This window comes from Aegilops tauschii, chromosome 1 (assembly GCF_002575655.3).
Source record: "Aegilops tauschii subsp. strangulata cultivar AL8/78 chromosome 1, Aet v6.0, whole genome shotgun sequence".
In the NCBI taxonomy this organism is placed as follows: domain Eukaryota; kingdom Viridiplantae; phylum Streptophyta; class Magnoliopsida; order Poales; family Poaceae; genus Aegilops; species Aegilops tauschii.
The window spans coordinates 331654759-331665055 of record NC_053035.3 but is presented as its reverse complement, the minus strand read 5'-3'; positions in this window follow the sequence as shown (position 1 = coordinate 331665055).

Here is a 10297-nt window from a genome sequence, read left to right as displayed (position 1 = left end):
GCAGAGATTGAAGAAGCACGACGGCCGTTGGATGGACATCCAACAGTCAGTGCTTGTGCGTCAACCTTTTTTTAGGAAAGCCTCAAATCTGTGGAAAACAGTATACATCCCATCTGCCATTATTTCTAATAATTTACAGCCCATTTGCTAATTCTTAAGGTTTTTTTTGGAGCCCATATTCTTTTTGTTAGCATTACAGACCATATTGTGGCCACAGTTAAAAAATTATACTAAATTTTGCATATTTCGGTGCGGTCCGAACTGTTTTTAATCCCGAAATTTTGACTCACATTCAAACTGATTTTAAAAATAAATGTATATCAATATAAAATCCAACAAATTCTCCACGCATAAAAATTAATGTAATTTAAAATCTTGAAATGAAAAAAAAGATATTTGAAACTAATTGCCGGTTTGATGTGTTTTAAAAATGTACAGCCCATTTCTCATTACTGATGGGCCATTTTCTCGGCTAGCCGAGTGAAAGCTCTCCTCGTCTTGAAAGATTTGTAGCCCAACAGGCGTGACAAAGCGACTTACTTGGCAAATCACAAAAAAAACTGGGCTGTGGCCGTGGACCCAGCTGTCAGCCTCTCCACGTACAGTACTCTTCCGATGGAAGTCGTTCCTTGACCACGTTGACCACGCCGCGTGGAGAGCACCACGGCAGTGGACGACGGCAAGGCCTAGGAAGGGGACTACGCGGAGCCGGGGAAGACGCGGCAGTGGAAGCCCGCACGGAGAGGAGTACGAGGGTTCACTGGTTCGGCTGCGGTATGAGGCTGCCGTCGCCGCAGGGCCTGGCCAGCGGTGGGAATAGTAGGGGGCGGTGAGGCCTTTGCGGCAGCACAGCCGGCCACGGGAGGCAGGAGCATGCGGCACGACCGGCGCTGCTTTGGGCGGCTGGAGCAAGAAGACCAGAGGTTGAAGAAGCACTACGGCTGTTGGATGGACATCGTACAGTCACTGGAGCTAGAATCGTTCATATTGACTAAGTTGACAAAGCCCTTCGTCCCCGCCAACTTAGTAGGCCCACAAGTCAGCCTCCCACCGTGGTGGGTCCCAGCTGGCCGGGGGAGTATTCATTTTTTTGTGCGTAATAAGGAGGCACTTCCGGTGGATCCGAGTTGACAGCGGGAGGAACGTTTTTTTCGCGAAATACGGTGGCCCGTCCGGTGGGTCCCAGCAGTCAGGGGGAAACGATTTTTTTTGCAAAATACTGGTGGCCCGTCCGGTGGGTCCCCGCTGTCAGGTGGAGGAATAATTATTTTTCGCGTAATAAGGAGGCACTTCCTTGCGGCTGCCGTGGACCCAGCTGTCAGCCTCTCCACGAACGGTACTCTTCCGATGGAAGTCGGTCGTTGACCACATTGACCACGCCGCGCCGAGAGCACCACGGCGGTGGACGACGGCGAGGCCTAGGAAGGGGACGACGCGGAGCCGGGAAAGACGCGGTAGTGGATGCCCACGCGGAGAGGAGTACGAGCGTTCACTGGTTCGGTTGTGGTGTGAGGCTGCCGTCGCTGCAGAATAACAGGGGGTGTGGGTGAGTGGAGGGATGGCCTGGCCAGTGGTGGAAGTAGTATGGGGGCGGTGAGGCCTCCGTGGTAGCACAGCCGGCCACGAGAGGCAGGAGCAGGCGACACGACCGGCGCTGCTTTGGGCGGCTGGAGCAAGAAGACCAGAGGTTGAAGAAGCACTATGGCCGTTGGATGGACATCATACGGTCACTGGAGTATTGACTAAGTTGACAAAGCCCTCCGTCCCCGTCAACTTAGTAGGCCCACAAGTCACCCCAACAATATGGTGGGTCCCAGCTAGCAGGGGGTATTCATTTTTTTGGGCGTAATAAGGAGACACTTCCTTGCGTGCGAAGATATAGCTGGTGGGTCCGACCTGTCGGCGAGGGGAACGTTTTTTGTGAAATACAGAGGCCCTTCCTGTTGGTCCTAGCTGTCAGGTGGAGGAATCATTATTTTGCGCGTAATAAGGAGGCATTTCCTTGCGTGCGGCCGTGGACCCAGCTATCAGCCTCTCCACGTACAGTCCACTTCTGATGGATGTCGTTCATTGACCACGTTGACCAGGCCGCGCCGAGAGCACCAGGGCGGTGGACGACGGCGAGGCCTAGGAAGGGAACGACACGGAGCCAGGGAATACTCGGCAGTTGTTTCCCACGTGGAGGAGTACGAGTGTTTACTGGTTCGTCTGTCCTCGCCGGAGAATAACAGCATGTGTGGGTGAGTAGAGGGATGGCTAGGCCAGCGATGGGAGTACGGTGGGGCCGTGAGGCCTGCGCGACAGCATAGCCGGCCGCCGGAGGAGGGAGCAGGCAGTCCCGCTGGTGCTTGTTTGAGCGGCTGGAGCATGAAGAGCAGAGATTGAAGAAGCACGACGGCCGTTGGATGGACATCCAACAGTCACTGCTCTCGTGTGTTGACTAAGTTGACAGGGCGTTGCGTGTGCGGCAACCTTTTTTTATGAAATCATACATGTCAACCTGTAGTAGGCGCACAAGTCAGCCTCAAATCTATGGAAAACAGGATACAGCCCATCTGCCATTATTTTTAATAATGTACAACCCATTTGCTAATTCTTAAGAATTTTTTTGGAGCCTATCTTCTTTTTGTTAGCATTACACCCCATATTGTGGCCACGGTTAAAAAGTATACGAAATTTTGCATATTTCGGTGCGGTCAACTGTTTTTAATCCAGAAATATCGATTCACATTCAAACTATTTTGAAAAATAAGTTATATAAATATAAAATCCAAATAATTGTCCACGCATAAAAATCAATGGAATTTAAGATCTTGTAATGAAAAAAAATTGAAACTAATTCCCGGTTTGATGTGTTTTAAAAATGTACAGCCCATGTCTGGCCAAACCGAATGTAACTCTCCTCGTCTTGAAAGATTTGCAGCCCAGCTGGGCCGATAAAGCAAGTAAGCCTTCTTTGGGTATTTCTTTAAAAAATAGAACTGGGCTAGCCATTTTCAGCAAGAAAAAAACACAACTGGGCTCATGATGTGGTAAACATAAATAAAACCCTGGCTACACGGGCCACAGCCCCCGCACAGCCCTGTTGTTACCCTGATCCGTCGCTAAAACTAGTATAAATTACAACTGCTTGTTCCTATAAAAAACTGCGCGACTTGCTGGGTCCCTGGTGTTAGCCGCTCGTAGTGTAATTCTCTCGTTTATTGACTACGTTGACAATGGCGTGAGCCCCAGATGTCCAACCATTAGGAGGAACCATATTTTTCGGCTTGTACTATAGAGGCACTTTCTTGCGTACTGCCATGATGCTGGTGGGTCCCTACTATCATCCTCTCCACGTACAGTCATCTCCTTGTCCCTCTCGGTTGTTGACGACGTTGACAACGCAAGAGGGCGGCGCACCGCGTAGGGCGAGCGAACCAAGGCCGCAAGGCGGAGGACGACGGCGAGGCCTCGAACGGAACGAACAGGAGCCGTTGAAGATGCGCCGGTCCAGTCGCAGGCGGAGGGGAGTACGAGGGTTGACTGGTTCGGGCGCGGGTGCGTGTTGGGGCTGACGTCGCCGGAGAATAATAGGACGTGTGGGGGAATAGAGGGAGGGACTGGCCAACGTTGGAGGGTACGTACGGTAGGGCGGCGGAGGCGCAGCCAGCCATGGGAGGCGGGAGCAGGCGGAGCCGACGGGGTGGTTTGGTTTGGGCGGCTGGAGGAAGAAGAAGACAAGAGATAGAAGATACACGACAGATGTTGGATGTCAATCCAACGGCTGGTAGGCAGAATCATTTGTTGACTGGCTAGTAAGTCGACACCACCTTGGATAGGCTATTTCCTCACGGGTCCCAAATGTCAGAATCCAAATCTGTCACGGTCATGCAGCCTTTCCTATGAAAATTTACAGCCCATTTGATGTGCTAGTTCGAAATAAGTTCGTGGCTGCTGGTGGGGGCTAATCACTTGGCTTCTGTAATGCACAGTGAGCTCAAGCAGCCGGCGAGAGTGATGTTATTTCCCTTGGTTGGGATTTGTTACAATATTTCACTCTAAATTAAACGAATGGCAAGCCATTTGCCTTGTTTCAAAGAAAATATGACAGTCACAACCGAGTTGAAAAGGGCAGGAAGATCTAACTCCAGCTTACAAACTGTACAAAAGCACGAGGGTTAATTGTTCATCAGGTTTACAAAAAACCAGATTGAAAAGGGCAACAACATCTAACTCCAGCACTGTTTTCGGCAGTCACAGTCAAATGGATCGGCCAGGTCCATAGAATGAACATCTTGGGTCGTAAAATTTACTGGATTATGACCACAATATGATGTAAATAGAAGCCCGGCACGTTCAGAAGCTCTTTTGCCCACCTGAAACTCCTTTTTTTGCTCTTCGACATACCCATCCGTCAAAACCATGCTGCTGATAAACTTAAGCCTGATGGACAATAGTAACCTCGCATTCAGCAGGAAGAATGTGACAAGTCTTGTGTTTGCACGGTTGGCTACATATCGTTCTAGCGTTATTGTCTTCAATCGAATCTCATGAGAAGTGAGAAAATCCCGATGCTTACGAATCCACTAATTGGTTATAACTTTCTTACCCCGTCCTGTTGCCTAAATAGACATGAAGATTGAAAACAGTTAAGGTCTAAAAGAAGAGTGTCGAAAGAGCAACAGCTGAACGGCTAATTCTAGTACACTATATGCGGGCTTCCAATGTGCGTGAAATTATCAGCTTTATATACAACTTCTCAGACATGGAAAGCATTGCAGCAAGCCAATAATCTTGTTCAGATCAAAACTATTCATTTGGATATATAAGATCTTGACAGAATCCAGCACCATTGATAGGCCATCCATGGAGAAACTCTTCATTGAGCATAGAACATAATATTAGTACAAAATGTGTACTCCATGATGATATATAAATTATGCGCAGAAATTTAAAATGGAGCTTATGGTTACAAGTGTAGATGATAATATAAAGTACCTGAAGAACTGTGGAGCCAAACACCATATTGAAATGAGCACAGAGATCATGTATTACACCCAAGGTCTCCAGTTTAGGCGCAGAGAGGACGGTTATTTGCAACGGTGAATAACTAGAATCAAGGATCAACCTTTGAAGTGAAGGGGCATCTTGGATGATGAGCTGCCTTCCGTCAAAAGAAATTCCAATTCTTACAAGGTTAGGCGACTTTATTTGGAGACAACCGATTCTAACTGTGAAAACAAGCACCAAGCACTCCAGCGCAGGGCAACTGGAGTGGATGATGCTGTGCAATGAGGCCTCCGATATACGAACCCGCACAAGTGAAAGTTTCTTGAGAAATGGGAGTCGAAGGTTTAGTACCAGATTGTCTGGTAGGTAGCACAGCGCAAAGGTGGCGGTGTGGAGAGAGGATGAAAACCGCGAGATGGACATCGGTGCTGAGGGCACAAGTTCATGGCGTTCGGTATGTGGTATGTGATTTCCAGGGGAATAGTAGAACTCAAGCAGCTGTAGTTCTGTGAATTCAGGGGATTTCAGCCAGGCGTCCACTGTGCAGGGCATGATATGCTTGCTCAGGTAGCATGACGGGATGCAGAGGCTTTGAACGGAGCCCTGGTGGGAGGAGATGATGGCTCTGGGGATTTCAAAATCATTGAAGAGAGATAGCTGACGACAGTCGAGATTAAGGGGCACGGCGCGCCATAGAGGGCGCCACCGAATTGAGAGGACTTGGGTGCGGCAGCAATCCTTGGTGGGGAGAAGCGAGATGATCTCCCCAAGGACGGCGTCCGGGAGATCGCTGATGCGGTCCACCCGAGATTCTACAGGTTCCTAGGATCCGGTGGGGGCGGGGTCGCCGCTTCTCCCCGCGCTGCCTGGTGCGGGATCTAGTACAGGCATCGCCGCTGGCGGGAGCCTCATCTTCTTGGCGCTGGGGTCAGCCAACTCCATTTTCCTCGAGGGCGTCGTGTCGCGCTCACGGATTTGAGCAGAGTAACGAATGATGAGCCTAGTTGTAGTGCGAGCGAAGAAGAAGGGGAGCTGGGGGTTTTCTGTAGGAGTGAGGAAGAAGGGCAGCTGGGGTTTTCTGTAGGAGTGAGGTGAGGAATTTGGGGGTACGAGTGGAGCGAGCTGACGTGAGGTGGGTGGGAGCGAGGAGGAAGAAGAGCACCTAGTGTGGATGGGCTTTTGAATTGATTTTACTATTTACTAGTGTGGATGGGCTGTTTTGTCTTGGGCCCAGAGAAGCAATTATTACTAGTACAGTGGAGACACTCTACAGCTACCCAGAAAAACAATTACTACTTGTACAGTGGAGACACTCTACCGCTTCTGGCTCCTCCTAGGTCATTGAAACGTCTCCCTCTACTGAATGCCGTTATACTTTTGTTCACCGACATGCGGGCCATGCAGCGCGTGGGCCCAAATGCCATCCACCAAATTAGAAGGTAGTATGCAGGCGGAGAGTCACCCCGGTCGTAGTGCGGCAGTAATGAGCCGTCGTATCACAAAACCCCACCTCCCCGCGGTCTAAGTTTGACGGACGAAGCAACCATCATTTCACTCTTCGCTGAATCCCCTTCTCCCTCATCGTCTTCAAGAAAGGCAACACTCGCATCTTCCACTGTTCTTCTCTCCGAACGAAGGGAAGGTAAGCGGATCCGTGATGTTGGTATATTTTCGTTCAGAGAAAAAAAAGAACTTCTCCAAAGCAGTAACCAATCCTCACTCTCTTTTTTGTTTCATTGTCATTGCGATTGTGTTTTCCTTTCAGTGGTCTCCTAGTATTCGTCAGTTTCATGATGGACCAAGGAGAACCAGGCAAAGATCTGCCGATATTGGAGCAGACGCGGGAGGCTGATCCCCACGAGACAGAGAGCTCCAAGAAGATGGAGGCAACCACCGAGCTGGCCCCAGATACGCTCACGGCCAATACTGAGATGGTCAACGCGCCCCGTTTGAGGTTACAGCCCCCGTGGCACTGCAGGAGCAGTTTTCCCCCTTCGAAGATGTGTCCCCCCCCCCCCCCCCGCTGAGCTGCCCAAGGTGATTTCCTTCTTTGCCGATCTCGATTGTGGTTTTTCATCTAAGTATGTGGTGATTTTTTTAGAAAAGGAAGTATGTGGTGATTAAATGCAAAATTTTATTAGCTTCGATGCCATGCTATACATAGTGGTTTAAATAACTTGTGTTTCTTATACTGAAAAGTAATTCAGAATTTGTTTCTGTTTCAATTAGAGCCCTGTTGCAGACAAGGATTGTGTGGTTGTACATGTCACTCGCTATGAGGCAGACGACCTGAATATACGCACTGGGAAAATAGAGTTCTTAGGCTGTTGGATCCTGGAAGCCATTTGCGGTTATACCAATGAAGAGTTGTATTCCAGCCTCACTGTTGTCAGGCGTGTTGTCCAGGGTGTACTGAAGCACAAGAAGTTCAAAGCTACTCCTTCATTTGTGAGGCATACTGTTCTTGTCAAGCTTACGCTGGAAGATGACGTGGCATGCCTCCACAAACAAGTTTATCAGTGGCAAGGCCACAAGGTTGTCTTCATGAAGGTTCACAGGATTGAGCTGCTGCGGGAAGTCCTCGATGATGTTCATGGCAAGGTCCGTCTTGTGTCCAGCCCAAATTAGATCGAGGCATGAAATAGTTGCCCCAACTAGTGTTTAATAGTAGTTTGGATTGTGTCTAATTATCCGAACCTTGCCTGTTATCAACCCCTCTGGGGCTAGTACTCTGTTTGAATCCGTCTATGGGAACTGCTGCTACTTTTGTGTGCCCGTGAATCATGTGAGAACCATCATAATTGTTGCCGAAACAGATGCGTCCTCACTAGTTTTTTCATGAATATGGCATGGTAAGACATAAGTTGTCATGGTTTATCATACGAGCAGTGTGTGTTTTGACGAAATAGAGCACTCGTTCGAGAACCATGCGCCGACGTATACATAAGTACTTGTAAACACTGTTGGTGCTACCCCACTTGTAAGCAGTTGTGCAAAACACGGCACATTGGCTCAGCTCGCTTCAACACTAGGCTATTGACCAGCTAACAATCAACAATCTGCTGTCTGACATATAATCAACTATGTATCTTGTTACAGTGGTTCATGCAGTTAATTGAGGTCACAATGTAATAAATTCCAAATGTTCACACGCTAGTCCAGCGCTCATGTGGAACACTCACATTAAACTCGTCTTCATAGAAAACTTGAAAAGCATAAGTTAAGCAATTTTATACATCTCAATGATTCATAGAACATAACAAACATATACTAGTTCACAGCAAAAGACAAAGTTGTGAGAAGGTTTACAAATCAGGAAAAAACTAGCAAGGCTTCTCTGAGCAAAGGGCCTCCCGACAGGCTTAAATTTCCTGGAGTTCACTCTGGTTTTTTCTTGTTGCCACCATTCAGGGTTAGGTTCTCTCATTCCAGAATAACCAATTATAATTGTGGTCTCAGCTGGAATGCTGAACTGAACCATGCAGTGTACTGACGAGCTGAAATGCTTGTGCATTCCACTAAATTTAAGCACCGCTATTTGCATAAATAAGCAGACCACAATGCTTCTTGTCCGCCCACCTGTCCAAAAAACCACCGTGCAGCCGTGCCAGCTAGTCCTCGGTCCATGGATGAACTGGTAGAAAGTGCATTCCGGACTAGGATGCAGTTGTTTTCGCTCGTCCCTGCACTGCAATCAGGATGTAAAACGTACGAATCAGCTTCTTTTAGATTGCGTTGGTCATTCTACCTTAGTTACTAGTACCAATGTAGGGATACCTTGAAGACGGGAGGTTAGACGACGGCAACAAGGGATAGCCATCTCATTTTGCGCAGTTGTACTAAAACTGAGGTGTGTGCTTTTGATTGCGCGGATAGAAACGATACGGAGACAGACATCCCGAAACGATATAGAGACAGACATCCCTGTTTGCGCAAATACGAAATACGGTTATTTAAACAGTGACAGATATTACTACTTTCCCCCGTTTCCTCTTAGAACCAAGTCCTAGATTCATGCTACAGCTTTCCCACTTTCTTCCCTGTTTGAACCAACACTTTGAGTCGACTGTATGAACTAGCTTTACTTCTAATAATAGTAGAAGTCTAGGTGGCTTTGGAACAGCGGACGGAAGTAGAAAAGGATCCACACGAAGGGAGCTGGGGCAGTAGAGAAAGGCAGGTTTCGAAGGAATATATACCTGAGGGTCGTCGGCATGTGGCAAAGACGGCGTCGGGAGGTCGCATCTTGGCCACAATACCGCAGGGAGGAAGAAGGGGTCAAAGGCCCTCCCGAGCCGGCCCTCTCTCGGAGAGAACGGCACGGCCGCCGATCGGGACGCGCGGGCAGGCGTTGGTCTCCTCCCTCGCTGCCGACGACAGCGTGAACAATGCACCTATACCCCTGCCCCGGTCGAGGTTGGCCGGCCGGATTTGTGACCAGCCGTGAGCTGAGAGAGAGTGTGGCCGCCTATGTGTTGCTTAGATTGGAGAGCATGAGAGAGTGAACGAGAGGAACCCTAGTAAAGCAAGCGCTAAGGCTCCTGCTTTTATATATAGTGGAGTGATTATGTTGTACCAGCTTCAAAAAAATGCGCTCCTACGTGTACCCGCGAGTGGGTGTGAGAGAACTAGTGCGTGCATACACCGCTTCTCTTCGTGAGAGTACAATATACTATGCCCAAAGAACGTTCGCCGCAAGAGTAATAGTATAAGTGTGTGACATGTGAGCTAAAATAAAATGTGTGCGCCGTCTTTTGTTTTTTAGAAGTTCTGAGGGTAGGGTGTGAAGAGCACATATGTGCGTGACGTCTACCTGCAGATAGACGGTGGGTGCGACGTGCGAGTCTGCGAGAGGACTCGGGAGAGTCGTGACTCGTGAGGGTGCGTGTGCGTGACAAAGAGGGGGCACGTATAAATGCAATGCATGTGTCCGTAAATAATTATCCGACAAACGTTCGCCACAAGCCTTTTCCTGACGAACGCCGTAAGAACCGTTAGATCGGCATCCGATAGTGTCAGTTTTGCCATGTCATTTAACAGAACAGCCACTCCTCCTACACACAAGTCTTCCACGTGAGTGTTAGCAACTGCCGTATGCTCCCTCCGTTCTGAAATGCAGTGCATATAGCTTTATTGAAAATTCGAACCTCGCAAACTTTTACCGAGTTTTCATGTACCAAATTGCACATGTAGAATACCATGTATATATCATTTCATTCATCTTCGAGAGGTAACTGTAAAGATGGGTGAGGAGTCTACAAAGAAAGACCATCGTATCACCCACAGCAATTTCAAGCATCCTTTA